The 15,910-nt window shown below is 46.1% G+C and overlaps 1 protein-coding gene across 8 annotated transcripts in view; it reads right to left on the reverse strand.

The window, feature by feature from the left end:
* AKAP13 (A-kinase anchoring protein 13) overlaps nucleotides 1-4,668 on the reverse strand; it is a 207,907-nt gene extending 203,239 nt beyond the window's left edge. For all 8 annotated transcript variants that reach the window (XM_088172624.1, XM_088172630.1, XM_088172627.1 and 5 more), the window contains exon 1: nucleotides 4,591-4,668. The gene's annotated coding sequence lies outside the window, so the exon portion shown is untranslated. The remainder of the gene's footprint in view (nucleotides 1-4,590) is intronic.
* Between the last annotated feature and the right edge of the window lie 11,242 nt (nucleotides 4,669-15,910).

Below are 15,910 nucleotides of genomic sequence, written 5' to 3' on the forward strand. Positions count from 1 at the left end.
ATAAAATAGTCTTGTTAGACTGCCTGACCATATTGCAACATGTGATCCTTTAATGCTACAACAGAATTAAAGCTTACTTTATCCAAGGTTTCACATTTCATACTTTTTAAGGACTGTTGACCACCTAAAAATATTTGTGATTGCACTTTCTTTCCCTGTTCCTCAACAACCTAGCAGCCTATCTAAAACAGTTATAAAGAAAATTTTAATAAACATTATTAAAATGGCAGAACTTACTTTGCAGAGAAGATTTCTCTTCGCTCTCAGCAGAAATAACTGCTGTCTTACAGAACTTAAAAATTAAACACTTTGACTTTTAACTCACTGGCTTATCTCAGAAATATCATCCCATATCATCTTCACATGCTATAAAACAGGGATGGGCACCACAGTCAAATGCCTTCTTTGCAATTGGAAAAGCACTTTCAAGAGTCTCAGTTTCTCCTGGTGAAAGCATCTGACCCTCTGCCACAGCAGCTGCTTCTGATAGCACAAAGGAACATGAGGCAGGTACAGAATGAACTTTTTTCCTTAATTTATACTTAATTGAAGCAATGAGTTGTATGGACTAAAAACAATAATATATTCTTAACTGGGCTCCATTTCCCAGTCTGGTTTGCTGAACAGACCCAAAAACCAGTATGGCCCAGCTGGGGAGTTGGGAGAGGCTGCTTATGCTACACCAACATACAAAAGAGATGAGATGACAAAATTACAGTTCAAGTTTATGACAATACTGAAACTTTTACCTACTGCATGTCTCCAGCAGACGTCTCAAGAAGGACAATAAACTCTTTACAGGATTTGTGGCGTCACAGCTTATTTGTCATGCAGACATTATGAGAGGAGTCACCCTGTTTCCCTGACAAAGCACCATAAATATACAGAGGTATATCATTCTGAAAAAGATCAGTATAACTTCACTACAGCGACAAGTTCCCAGCATAGCTGCTTTTCCTGGAGCACTGCCATCATACTTTCTTATCAGTAACTGAAGTAACTAACCAGCTAACTCCCAGTGATGGGCTTTGCCTTCTAGATCTGCATAAAGGTCATTTGCAAAGAGAAAAAGGCAGGCTTGATAAATAAATAAATAAAAAGAAGCCATTGTGCCACATCCACGGCTTTGTTTCCAAAAGCCACTAAGAAGTGCAATGCCAGGCTGAAGTGTCTGACTATTCAGTAAGTACAAGGAGTGGCCGATTCCCTCCCCACAGTGAGATTGTTGACAGCTGTTTTAGAAGAGGAAAAAAAAGTGAAGCATGACTAAGCTATTCATAAAAATCGCATTATATCCAACACCCTAAAAACAAGTTTTGTTTTAGAAAAGGTGCAGGGCTTCCTGGACGTGACTGACCAGGTGGTATATACCAACTCTAAACCAGGCTCCCAACTGGATAATAATGCCCTGTGGCAACCCCCAGGGCAGCTAAGAAGGACTCTATTCACACCAGAGCTATCAGCTGCTTCACAACGTCACTCATTACCTTTATCTGTCCTACAGGTGATCAATGCAAGCAAGCACATGAGCACTTGGCACCGAACAGCACCCAGTAATCACAAGGTGCAGGCTGCAAGGTGTTCTCCTCCCCAGCTTTCCACAATCCAGCCTCTCATGCGCCTGCAAATTGGAGTTATCCTCCAGCTGGAAACCACGCCAGCTGCCAACTCCCTATCCAGGAGACTGGTAAAACACGGGGCCACAATCACACAGGGAGGCCACACCGTGCCTCTGTGGCCTCCTGGACTATCCAGCCTTTTGCTCAAGTTTTTAACTTCTTAGCAGTGCCTTCCACCACTAGAACAAAGCCAAAACCAAATAGTTCCTCCGTACAAATCAGCTGTGTGGTTTAGCTGACTTCAGGCTATTTATTGCCTGTGTGGGGAACCCCTATAGAAATACCATTTAATAGCACTCAAGTAGATTGCAGAGATAACCAGCTACAGTAATAAGCAGAAAAGCTTCCAAGCTGCTTCAAGGTCGGTTTTATTGGCGAGTGGATCACCACCAAATAGCAGGCAGAGAAAACTGATACGTTGGTGTCCTGGAAACAGTGGAAAAGAAATAGGTACAGCAGGCTCTGCAGCTTCTACTAAGGATTTTTTTGTTAAGTAGCTATTTATTAAAACTTATTATTCCAGCAGAAAATTATATGAAAGAACCCCACTGCTTTTGTAACACAGGAGCATGCAAACACCACCAGTAAACCTACCAATGCTTTTTTTCCTCTAGGATAATTTACTGACTGCTGTTCTTAATTCATGCTTTGGATAGAATAACCAGATTCCTTTAACAGTACTTAATCCTCCTCTTAGCACAGGAGTGTACCCTAGACCAGAACACGGCTTACTCACAAGTATATCCTGCTGAGAGATTAGTGAGTTCTGCATATGCCTGAGTCTCAAAGCTGCGCTATGCAGACTGCGTTTAAAAACATCCATCATCGGATAGTACCTGGCAGAGCTCTGTTCCTATGAGAAGCTTTGAGTTCTTAAATGTGTTTCCCTCCTTTGATGCAGCGAAGCTGTAAATCAGGAACATCGAGCTCCTGCCTCTCTCTCTGGCTGCAGTCCCTGGCTGGACTCTCTCACTTCGAACACGCCGTGTCCTCACCTCTCGGGCTATGCCGGCCATCCGTGGCCGCAGGAGCCGGGCAGGAAATCCAGGCTGGAACGCCGTCACACAGCTCAGCTCAGCTCATCCACACTACCTGCAAGGGACTCATCATCCTGGCTACCTACAAAACCTGTCTGCCTGGCAGAACTCAACACCGGTGCCCTTCTAGCAACAGCCCCAGGCTAGCTCGTCTGCCCAGCACCGGGCAGTGCTGCAAGGACAGACGGGCGACGGAGAGGCTCAAGCCATGAACGTGGACAACAGGTACACACCTGAACTCGTGCCAAGGGAAAACACACGCCCAGATGATCCTTACCTTGCCTAATGCACCCTCACCCTGATAGCAGGCTTGTAAAAAAAAAAAAAACAACAACAAAACAAACAAAAAAACCCCAAACAAACTCAATTTCAAGTGTGCAAACAAGGCATTGTCACCACGTCCCAAAGCACAGCAAACACCCCTCTAGTACAGACAGCAGTTTCTACCCACAGGCAAGGATGTTATGAGGTTATTATCAATCTACTCCCACTACTAAGATATCTAAGTATAAAAATACACCTCCTCTAACACCACAATAAATGAATCATTAGTATCTTACCTTCAAGGACCTATGTGGAACTTGGTTCACCTTTACAATTCCACAACAGCTCAGCAAGGGCGTGCAAAACATGAGAAACACACACAACAAGGGACTCAAAGAGAGTCACCACAAACACAATTCATGTAGCTTGGCCCTTTAAAACTGATTAGATTACATTAGCCAAAACTCCCAGTACACAAGACATCCATAGATCTCAGACCAACTGTCTAAACTCAGCTCTGAAGCTACATGCTTTACATATTTCTACTGCATCGCATATCTCCATGAGTACCTAAAGTTTTACGGCTGACTGAGATTACAGAGAGCCACAGTGACCAACTGTCCTACAGCAGTGCAGGATTTCTAATCCCTTTATCGAATCCCTATCTGGTCATCCACAACAGAATTGGTACAGCACACTCTTAGAATAAAGAGCTTTTCATAAATCACTTTTTTCCCACTTCCAATCTCCAGCTAACATGAAGCCCTGTAAAGGACACTGAAGCAGAACCAATTCCAGAGGTCAGCAAAATCAGATTCGGCAAATCCCCACTCCTCTATATGACTTGCGGGGACAACAGAGTCACAGAAGGTGGATTAATAAACACCAACAGTTACAGGTTCAGAAAAACTACTATTGCGCAATTCTCATCCAGAAACTCCTGTATTTGCTTCAGAAGAAGGGTCTGCACTCGAGAAGCAACAAAAATAATTATATTTTCAAGTAACAGAGTGAACGCATGAAATAGACCCCATGGCAATGACCCTCTGAGTGACGCCAAAGGCCACTGAGACACAAAGGTGACACACACCAACACCAGCGTGTTGCGGGGGGGACTCTTGATATGAACCCGCGGTGACTTTCCGCGCAATAAACTGAGATACAAAGTTGTGTCCGCGAGCATGGAGGGGGGTTCCGACCGGGCTATCAGCAATTCCAGCCGGGAGGGAGGCAGGGGGCCAGGCGGGTGCGTGTCCCCGGCACAGCTCGGGCACAGCGGGGCTCGTCCCCGGCAGCGGGGCCGCCACCCCCGCCCGGCTGCGGGGGGACCGCGCCCGGCCCCGGCCCGCAGACAATAGCAGCGGAGAGCAGCCGCGCGAGAAAACGCTCCAAATAAATGAACAACTACCAGGAGCCGGAAAATGAAAAGGAATAAAGCCACGCGGAGGAAGAGGGGGCCGCCCGGAGCGGCTCCACGCGAAGTTGCCCGGAGAAAAACCCCTCGAGGACGAGGAGGAGGAGGAAGGGCGGGGGAAGCGTGCGAGGCGCGGGAAGGGGAGGGGGGCTCCCGCACACCCCCGTCCCCGGGGAGCGCCCACCCCTCCGCCCCCGCCGCAGCCTCCCCAAACTTTCCCCCACCCCTTCGCCCAACTCCAGCGGGGCAAACTCACCGCGGGGCCCGGCGGGCGGCTTCGCCCCTGGCAGCGGGGCCGGGAGGGAAGGGAGAGGGACGGGGACGGGGAGGGGGCGGAGGAGGCGGCCGGGCCGGTGCTCTCCGCCCGGGGAGGCGGGCAGGAAGGAGGGGAGGAGGGCCGGGGGCTGCCGCCTCGCAACCTGAGCCGGCGCGCCCGGCCCGGCCAGACCGCATGCGCCGCCCCGGCGGGGCCGCTCCGGGCCGGGCAGTGCGGGGCTGTGCGGAGCTGTGCAGGGCCGGGCATTGCGGGATCGGACAGTACGAGCCGGGTATTGCGGGTCCGCCCCGGGCTGGGCAGTGCGGGATCGAACAGTGCGGGGCCGGGGTCCGAGCGGGGCCGCCCCGGGCCGGGCATTGGGGAAAGCCTCGCTCCTTGCCCCGCTCCCTGCCCCGGGGGCTTCTCCCTCGCCTGTGCCCCTTTTCCATTGCTCAGTGCTGGGGGAGAGGCGACGGTGCGTGTGTGTAACATGGTGCGGGTGTGAAAGCGCAGCTTAGGCTGTGGGTTTGTTTTTATCGAAGGGGAATATGAGGATTGCTTCATGCCTAAAAGTGTTCAAGGCCAGGCTGGATGGGGCTTTGAACAACCTGCGCTGGTAGGACGTGTCCCTGCTGCTGGCAGGGAAGTTGGAAGTGGGTAATGTTGAAGGTCCTTTCCAACCCAAACCATTCCGGGATTTTAGGATCCTGCCTTCCTGCGTGCTGAGTTCTGGCTGTAGGGCCTCTTCTGGTGGGTGTTGGAGTTCTGGCATCCCTACTTCCATCAGTTAAAGCCTCTCCTAGTGCCCAGAGCACAGCTGTCCAGCTGTGAACAGAATCTGCCACACATCCATACCTGTCACAAACCCAGCAGCTCCACTTGAGTCCCACCAGCCCAGCCCAGCCCACAGCCTCATTCTGCTGCTCACCCTCTTTCCCGGTTCTCCTATGGTTGTGTGCAGTGTGTAGGTTTGATGGACGAACATCTCTCGTGCTTTTCCCTTGCCTTGGCCCGGAAAAGCAGTGGAAACAGCAACCCACCATTAGCAAATGAGCTCATGTGGTCTGTGGTCCCTGTGTGGCTGCGCTGGAGGAGGCCCTGCAGAATGAAGGTGCCTGATCTCTTGTGGTGGTGACTTGCCTTCAGTTACCATTTGTGCTGGAAGCTGTTTGGAAATGTGTGCATGTGGTGGCCCAGTATTTCCACTTGGCTTTTTCTACACCACGCGTCTATCCTGCTAACCCTGGCAGTGGCTGGATGATCATATGCACAAAGGCAGTATCAGCACTGAGCTTAACGTGTCAATTCATGAGAACCACTCCAAGAAACACTTCACAATACTTCCCAGAGATTTTGCTGCTGATCAGAGCACCAGGCAAAGGCTGTAGGTAATTCCTGTGCATCATGTTCTGTTTAAGTAGAACAGAAAAACCAGCACTGTGTACGGTGCAGAAGATTATCTCCTGAAAACCCTGCACGTGAACTTGGCATTGGCTTCCAAAATATGCACTGTTGATTCACTTGAAAGAACTGAAACAATAAAAATTATTTCAATGCTTGTGCATTTTGGTCGTTTAGGAGATTGGAATGTACCAGTATTGTACACCCTGAACAACCAGATTTTTTTTCTTATATGGCTCCAATAAAATAAGGCACATGAGAGCAGGGACTCTGGAAGAATATTTTCCTTTGCCTTACTGCCATCTGTACAAGAAGGGCTTATGGGGCAGATCACTCAGAAATTCCCAGATCCAAGAAGAGAGGTCAGACACAGTGATGGCTCAGCAAAGAGCACCATCTAGTGAAAGGCCACGTCTTGACGAAACTGTCCCCTACAAAGCACCAACCAAACAATGACTGACCCAGCCCAGCCCAACCTAGCCCATCACATCTGAAGCAATCGTGACCGAGGCAGCATGGTAACAGAAAACACCTGCCTAAAATTTTCCATAACAAGATCTTTAGCTCTACCCTCTTGGTTGTCCATCAATGGAATTTTCTTTGCTTGTCAGCTCCATCCTCTCCAATCAATCAATCAATCAATCAATCAATCAATATCTTCAGCTGCCTTGCCTGGAGCTGACGCAGCCCTGGTCTTGCTGTGGGTGCCCCCCTGTCACATAGTGGGGGTCACAAGTCCCAAATCGGGGGCACTCTGAGTCCATACCAGCTGTGTGCATGCCCATGCACATGGGCTCATATGCACTGCTCTTACAAAGAGCTTGGAAATGCTTTTGGGGTGTTTTTTTTAGCAGAAAAATGTTAAGGTCATCTGCCAGCATGGCTGCCCAGGAGCATTTAGCACAGTCATAATATTCCAGATGGGTGGCAAGGAAATTAGCATGGAAAATATTGAGAAAAGACAGTGCAGCAGCTTAGCACCAAATCAGGAGGATCAGCTGGTTGGCCCCATTCGTGGAAGGTGTTCTGGCCATGCAGTCACAAAAGGTGAATCAAAACAGAGGCAGAGATAGTGTAATTTTCCCTAAGAGAAATATTCCCTGCCAAAGTGGGCTTCTCCGGCCACCCACATATCCTTGGAGTGCCAGGCATTAGTGGTAACTCAGGAAGGGAATTAGCAAAGGTAGATAGCAGTGTGGGTGGGTTAGCAGCTCCCAGACTGCCAAGGGATTGGACAGGATCTCAGTTTAGATTTGAGCCCAGGTCTCCCTGGGCTCCTGATGCCCCAGGACCAGAGACCACCGAGCATGTGCCACAAAAAGGCCGTGTCAGCCACTTCAGATGCCCAGCCCCTGCTCTCAGCAGCAGTTAACACATCTTTTTACCTTGCATTTCCCCAAGATTGGTCTACAGTCTACTTTAGTCTTTAAATTATGCACTGTCAAATTCTTTATATCAAAATATTCTATCTGTACCCACATATCACCACAAACCAAAACAGAGAGGCAGTAGATAAAGGGAAACTTGTGAAGCACTCTGTGGATGTCAATCTCCTGACAAATCATTTGCCTTCAAATCGTCTCTCACACTAGTTCCCCTGGGTTCCATCCTCTGCTATACGTCCAGGTCTGCTTTTCAAACCTCATACAAAAATAGTAAAATATATCAGATGTTCTTTCATTGCCTCTCAGGTTTTAATTTGTCACAAGCTTTGCTGCAGGGCTCCCCACTTCTTGCTAGGGAACTGGATTGAAGTGTGAGTTGCACTCGTGAATGAGGCTGGAATTTGGTTCTGCACAACATAATCTGAACATTTGTGTGTGGTGGCATGAATTAGCAATATGAGCACATTGTTCCCGTTTGCTGGAAATGAGCTGTCCTTGCAACTGAATAGAAAACAGAGTGCAGTGCAATGATGGAAGCAGCAGCATTAAAGATTTGTTTTCATCATATCCAAGCAGCTACAAAACTGAGACACTGAGCATTAGTGTGGCTGACAACAGTGTGTGGTGTTTTCTTTGTGTCCCTGCTTGTTTGAAGCCAGTGCTTGGTAGCTGAGAATAACAGCAGCTACACCTGAGGAGATTTTAATATAATTTTCCTTCTTCAGACTCTACCATTGTCATCTCTAAAGTCCTTTAAGAGGTACAATCTTTGCTGCAAAATTATGGGCTGTGGCTGAAAGCAGCCTTCAGGCGAAGTTAACCCATTCCTATGTATATACATATATATATATATATATATATATATATATATGTATATATCAGTTAAAATGTAAAAATTCTTAGTCTCTCACAATCTTCAGAAAATGGAGTTTGTCCTTGGCACAGGAGATGGTATGGAATGGTTGAACTGCAATAAAACCCACCCAAAGCACAAACACTTAATGACCTGCAAAATTAAGTTAATATATTAAAACCAAGTTCCCTGGGATCTTCTGCTCCTCTGCACAAAGTTTGTGAGGCTATGCTGGGAGGAGAAGGGTGCAGGCTTGCAGGTAGATGTCACCCACCATGTACCCCAGCTGCTTATCGTGGCTCTTTGTGATGATTTCTCAGTTCTGGGAGACAGTGCTTGTCAGCTGATCATGCAGATGTAATTTTAGTTGCTCAATTGGTGGGGCACATCTAGCAGGTCCACCTCTACAGCTCACAGGGCCTCTCTCCATGTGCTGATAAGCTGTGCTAACACCAAGCTCCCCAAACTCCCCTTTACATATATCACTGGAAGTTCTGATATAAATGTTGTTTTTTCTTTTTTTCCAGTTACTGTTGTTTAAAGGACATGCAAACAGGTCAGGGAACATCTCTGCTGACAGCCCCAGCAGAACCACGCCCACATGAATTTATGACAGGTAGAAATCTTATTTCATGTCATCTTTACGTATCCTCCAGACCAAAGAAATCTTCTGGTGAAGTCCATGTGATACCTGCACCTGCTGCCTTGCTACATCTGTATCTGTAACTTCACTGAATCATAGAATGCACCTACCAGAATCATTGAGTCCAACTCCTGGCCCTGTGCAGGACACCCCAAGAATCCCACCGTGGGCCTGAGAATGTTGTCCAAACACTCCTTGAACTCTGGCAGGCTTGGAACTGTAACACAGAAACAAGAAATAAAAGCAAGCAAAGAACGAGAAGAACAATCACCTTTGCCATCCCACAGGGATAAGGTCTGTGCAGGTGTGTTACAAAAAAAAGTGACATTTCATCCCCCCCTGCCTGGTCTAATAAATAATATCCAGATTGAATGGGGTCTTTGAGCAATCTGGTCTAGTGGAACATGTCCCTGCCCATAGCAGGGGGGTTGGAGCTACATGATCTTTAAGGTCCCTTCCAACCCAAACCATTCTGTGATCCTATGCTAATAGCAACTACAGAAGTAACTCACACAGCTCCTACTGCCTGTGCCAGACCTTTGAAGATCAGACAGTGTTTCCTTGTCCCAGAAGAGGCTCAAGATATAACTGCAGGCTTGCCCTCCATTCAGCCCCATGGGATAGATGGTAGATAGTGCAGAAGGAGGGATTAAAGAGGACTTGCAGGCTGCAAAAACTGTCTTTAATCATCCTGGGACAGTTTTCTCTTTCACTTGGGCTTTATACTTCATGCTTTGTCAAAGCACACTGTTTGCAACCAGCTGCTCTGGCCATCCTGTTGTTTTCAACACACCTTTTAATTTAATACAATTCTATTTCTGTCTTCAGCAAGCATTACCCAGGTACATGCAGAGTAAGGGATAGGCAAATCTGTGCCAAAAGGTTTTATTGAAGTATCAGAAAACGTCCATAAAATCAATTTATGAAACTGAATTATGTGGAACCCCAGGAGTAAAAAATTACAAACACAGAGAGTTAAGTTGATAGCAGACTAGGATAAAAGCTTTTATCAACACAGGCTATAAAATTAATCAAATGCAGTATACTCCCAAAAAAATTAGAATAGTTTCCTCATCCCCTGCACTCTACTCAAATTCAGATCCAAATAGCATACAAAGTAGATTAAAATTAATCAATACAAAAGGTCCTACAGTAAAGCAACTAATCAAGAAAGTAACACGTGCATTTGCAACCAATTATTTGTTGCCATCACCATGTGTGGCCAAGATGTGAACACATATGGCACCTCTGGCTTCTCTTGCATCCATTCCAGAGCTGATGGGTTTATTTGCTTTTGTGTGAGGCTGTAAGAGAAACTGTCAACATCTAGGTCACTTGACAATATTTGCTTGAGTCTTGTAAATATTATGAAGGGTGAAACTGGCTGAAATTGAATGTATAGTGTGGATGTCCAAGAGTATCTTTTTCTCTGTCTAGGACCTGAGTGCTCAATCCTTGACCTGTACTATTCAGATTTTCTCTGCAGGTGTATATGGACTGGATGAGACTTCTCGAACTACAGAATAGGAGAGAGGAGAGTCCTCCAGGTGCTGGGAACTGTGGGTGATGGCAAACATTTCCAGCTTATCCAAACATGTAAGCACTTTATCCCATTCATATCCTTGCATGAAATCCTTGCCCAAACTTTTCCTATGGATCTTCACAAACCTGCCAAATGAAAAATAAGTACCAAGAGAGATGCCTTCCTCAGGAAGGCAAAGAGGGATTGTGTGTGTTTCACAGAGATCCAAGTGCAGGATTGAAGCTCCCATCACGGACCATCCACTTCAGGCACATGAACAAAACCATTGGGTTGAATGTGAACTGCTTTAAAAACTGCTCTGAATTTCCATCATCAGCCAGCCACCGACTGTTTTGCCAACACCTGTGTGTTACAACATATACCTGTAGCAGACTGTTGTGGTTGGCTTCATATCTTGAGAACAAAATAGACTCCTTTTATAGAGCTTTCCAGTGCTAGAAAGCCAGAAAGTTCCTCAGCTTGTCTCGTGAAGCCTCATTTTCTCACACACAAGTTCTGTACCCATTGCCAGTCAGCTCAGCTCTGCAAGCTGACACGCACCCACCAGATGGTCCTTGTACTTCTGCACCAGAACTGCTGATGTGCACAAGGGTCAGCAAAAGTGCACCGTGGTTTTCCTCTTAAGGAAAGCTTAACACACTTCCAAGTCACAGGAAAGCACAAAAGGCCATTGAGCATCTCTGTTCAGCAGCACAAACAGTTGGCCTGTTAACAAGTGCAGATCTCTTGTAGCAGTAGGTTGAAATAACCTCAGTTCTCAAGAGGGGAAAAGGAAGCTGCTTTATCATGTGCTGTATAAAAAATGCTGTGTGGATCCTAGGAAATCAAAGGTATGCTGACACAAATCCTAATGCCAGGAAGGACAACAGAGATCTGGCCATTCACTGGAGGCTGTGCATGCATGTAGTGATGGAATGTGGTTCAGCATGGCAAGCTCTGAAGGGTAAATTGTGAATATGCAAATGGTTTTGGTAGGGTGGTTGTCCTTAGTGCCAAAGGAGGTTCTCAAGGAGAAACCAGGCTCACAGACGCTCATCTCTCCACATTCCCCTGACCAGGAGAGCCACCATAAAAGCATCATTTCTCCATTCCCCTCTCTGCCTCCAGTTGCAATGGCCCTGGCTGCTGAGACAGCATGGGCTTGGCTGGCTATTTGCAGCAGCAAGCCTGTGGGACATGCTGTGAGATGGACACACTGCAGGGTTGGCATTCTGGCCTGTCAGGGTCTCCCCTCACTCTGTAATGCTACACTGCCTCTCAATTATTTCTTAGGAGCTTGGGCTGTGAGAAGCCCATGTCAAGAATGGGGTATGGCATCTCTGGCATCCCAGGCTGAACAAGTTGTGTTTTGCAGCACTGACACACTTTTGTGTGGAAGGGATCTCTTTCACACCAAGCAGCCGTCATACGGTATTTTTGATCACCACCTGTAAGCAAATCCAAGCAAAGCTCATTCCAAGGTCAGCTGGGTATTTCTGCAGACTTATCTCTAGCCTTGCAGGCTGCAGAACAGGCCACTGCACTGGTCATTTAAACCTCTGATAGATCAAACAGAGACAGAACTGATCCAGACTGGCAAGAAAGAGATTAGGATCAAACAGCCTCCTCCGTCCCTGCAGCTCTTCATTGACAGGTGTCCAGGATGTCATTACAGTCACCAGACAACTTCAGCTAATGAGGTCTTTGTCTTCACAACTATTTTATAATTTTTTGTCAACACAGAGCAGTTAACCCATCCTCAGACATATCTGAGTTTGCTCTTAGGGAAGTTGATGCAGTGTACTATGGCATACCTGCCCTGGGTAGCAGAGTGGGCAGGGGCTGTGGCTGTCTTGGGTAACCTGCCAGCCCAGAGAATTCATTTGTGACCGATTAAATGGCTGTGACATCTGAGTACTTCAGCAAAAGCTGTGTTTCCCTTTTTATTAACTTCTCCCTCCTCCCACTGCCTGCCTGGGTTAGCAGAAAGTCACTTGTGTGCTTACAGTAACATATCAGAAAGTTGAGAGGCACCTCATCAAGCAAGATCACTTAACAAAACAGGAGATTAAATGCCTCACATAATTAACATCTCAAATAGGAAAAAAACCCTTTGATGCTACACAGATAGACATGAGATTTGGTTCTCGTCCCTAACTATGTCCTTCAAAATCCTTTGCTTTGATTTTGACTCTCTCTTTTGCACTAAGTTTTAGATGTTGGCATCCATTTTCTCATGTTTGTCACAAGCCAAAGCATTGGTGCATGTATATATTCAATTCCAAACCACATCTGAGGGATTAATTTTATATGGCAGAGAATCAAGTTAACATCCCTGAGAATAGCCCCTATTTATTGCACCAAGTTGGGAACAAAGGTGCCCATGGCAAACTTTGTCCTGCAAAGCATTAATTGTCTTGGAATGGTGTTAACATGACTGTTTCTCATTGAAGATAGTGAAATAACACTTTTTAAAAGTTGGGAACAGTTTATTTGGTTGGCTCATGAAGAATTGTTGAAAGCCTGTATGAACATAGACAGATTTCTCCCTCTATCATTAATCGATTTACCCACTAATCCAAATATCAATAAAACTATTATCAATTCCTTTATGAGTGTGTAATTATTAAAACCACAGACACTCTTGCCCCACAAAATGTCTCAGTCTAAAAATGAAACAGGAGGCTCATCCCTCTGTGCCAATGTAAGGCCCCATCAGGTTACTCCTGTAATCACATTCGGTTCCTTTTCTGAGCATCTCTAAAATAAAAAAAAGGAACTGACTTACTCTTTCAGCTGTTGTAGTGGGCAGAAGAATAAAGCAAATCTTGCAGCTTGTGCTGAAATCACTGGGCAAAGAAAACAGCCTGGGGTCAGAAGTTTACAGCTGTGTATGAAGACATCTTGCTGTGCATATATGAGGCTATTTGGAAAAAATCTGTAGTTTTAAAACAATTTTAAAGCTAAGAACTCGTGGACAGAATTTGCGTGCTCATTAACTGTGACTGTACACGCCATCTGATAATTACTTCTGCAAATGTTTGTTTAAATAAGTTTATTCTCACACACAATTAAATTGTGCAAGATGTGACAGCTAATGATGGAAGAGCAATGGCTTCAAAATACCAGGGCCTTAGCTGATATGTACATCTTTGCAGGGTGCCAATTTTCCCCATCCCTCCTTGCTTTCAGATGTATCAATGTGATCCCCTCTCCTCATCTATAGCCATTGAATCCTCTCAGCTACTGACATCAGTCAGCACAGCCTGGAGAATAACCTGTGGTGTTCCCTGCTCCTGAGACCTGAGCATGCTGCTCTCAACACCAATCTCTTCTAGCACTGGCAGCAAGAACCTGGAAACTCAATGCCCTGCAGGCCCTTGAGGGGTTTTCCTACCAGCAACAAATATCTAACTACTCACCCTGATATAATTTATCAGGAGTCTAGAAGGGAGAATGAGAGGCAGAAAATTAATTGGCTATGGAGGGTTTTGTTCTTTGTGCATAATGCTTTGCTATGCATTGGAACAGAGCACCAGGGTGGTTATTATAAAAGTGAAAATGAAGATGTAGACAATCACCTTCCCTTATCTCTAAAGGGTGTTGGTTGTTTTCAGTGGTTTATTGTATGTGTGGTTTGTGCAATGTGGCAGATGGAGAGTGTGCTGAAAGGCTGAGTGAGGAAGAGAGCTGGTTGTGTTTGACAGGGAGAGGCACATGATGTGTCTCATTACTAGGGCTTTGTAGGATCACAGAAGTTAACATCCATTAGATCACATATCAGGCTTCCCCACACCCTCACACTACTTCTGCTGCTTCAGTTAGTTCCCCAGCATCTATTTTTAGTGTTTTATCAGTTGAACTTGAAGTATCTCAAGCAATGAAGATTCCATCCTCTTTTCCCCTTGGAGATTTCTGCCATCTATTACCTTGCAGAGCTGTGTCTGACTCTCCTGCCTGAAACCCTTTTCTTTGCCAAGCTATTTGTGTGTGACCCACACTCACTAGGTGGAGAGCAGCACTTTATTTTCTTTGCAGCCATTGCTGGGCTCTTGTTTGGCTCTCAGCCCCCCAGGGCCAGTCACGATAAAGCCATTACCTCCATGCACATGCACACCACATGCCTTCCCTGGGCAATTTCCTCTCTAACTCAGCATCAGCTGCTTAACTCAATGGTTGAAACAAGTACAAGGAATTAAAAAAGTAGGGAATCACGAAGTGTTATTAGCCCCCAGGGGGTTTGCTACCTCCTGAAGCCCTAATTCCTAAAGCTTTTAGAGCAGGTTTTGCTGCTGTTTCTTTTTTCTCCTCCTGCTCTCATAAGGATCCCAATATCTTCTGCACTTCTCCCATCAATTACTTCTTGACCCCTGGACTCCTGTCCAACAAGTCATTGTCTCTCCTTGCCACTTGCTCTAAAGATTCTCTAAACCAAGCTTACACCCCACATTTGTGCCATGCTTTTAGCAGGGCAGGGCAGAGGTGTCCTCACAATAAACAGTTGGACTAATCTGGTTGAGTGTGCAGAGTCAAAAGGATTATCACCTCTGGTGGTTTGATGCAACAGAAGCAACAGTCAGTTCATTTTTGTGGGTTAGAAGTAGCATTTCAAAATTGTCTGAGCAATTCAGGCACAGCACTGATGGTGTAGCATTTGTGATTAAAGTTAATTCTTCACCCAATGCACCCACACCACTCCCTGATTCAAACTGGAAAGCAGTGACTGCAAATATACAAATATTCACAAGGAGAAAAGTGTTGATAGTTGTCTCTGCACCCAATTTCCTGTGGCAGGGGACTGAAAGTTTGGACTTATTTGCAGCACAGCATGCTGGGGATAAGCAAGCTAGAGATCTTTTCCAGAAATGAGCTGCTTACACAAAACAGTTGAGCAGATAATGCTTGTGCTGCTGCACATGTCCTTTCTATTTAGGGATGGAAGGGAAAGTGATAATTGAGGATGGTTAGCTTCTGTGCTTGGCAGCACCTTGGCAGCAGGTTGTGAAGTCACACTTTCAGTTGTTGAATTGGGAACGAGACTATGCAGAGTCATAGATGGGAAATGAATGATGACCCATCTGTATAAATAACAGTTAATTAATACTTGCATTTAGAAATGTTGGAATAGCTAATCAAGGAGGCCAGAATTACTGGACAGATTGGTAAACTGACAGAAAGTCATAAACCTTATCCTCATTTATGTTGTGGCTCTGAGTGTCTTACAAGTTTGGTCACAAAACTGAGAGTACTCCAGGCTGGGCTGAACCTACACCTACGTCTCACAGCTCCTTCGTTAGGCAACACTGCTAATTCTGTGTCTGGATCCCAAAGGGCCCGTTGGGAAGGCATCTCCCCCACACATACACACCCTGTGATGACTGCATTTCCACTTGGAGAGCAAAAAGAGGTGTAACATCAGCTGGAACAAGCCGAGTGTGCTCAGCCACATTTCATTATGACACAGTCTGGGGCACAACATTTCCACCCGAGTACACTGTGAGAGAGCACACTGTTCC

The sequence above is a fragment of the Sturnus vulgaris genome, chromosome 13 (genome assembly GCF_052056855.1).
Source record: "Sturnus vulgaris isolate bStuVul1 chromosome 13, bStuVul1.hap1, whole genome shotgun sequence".
In the NCBI taxonomy this organism is placed as follows: domain Eukaryota; kingdom Metazoa; phylum Chordata; class Aves; order Passeriformes; family Sturnidae; genus Sturnus; species Sturnus vulgaris.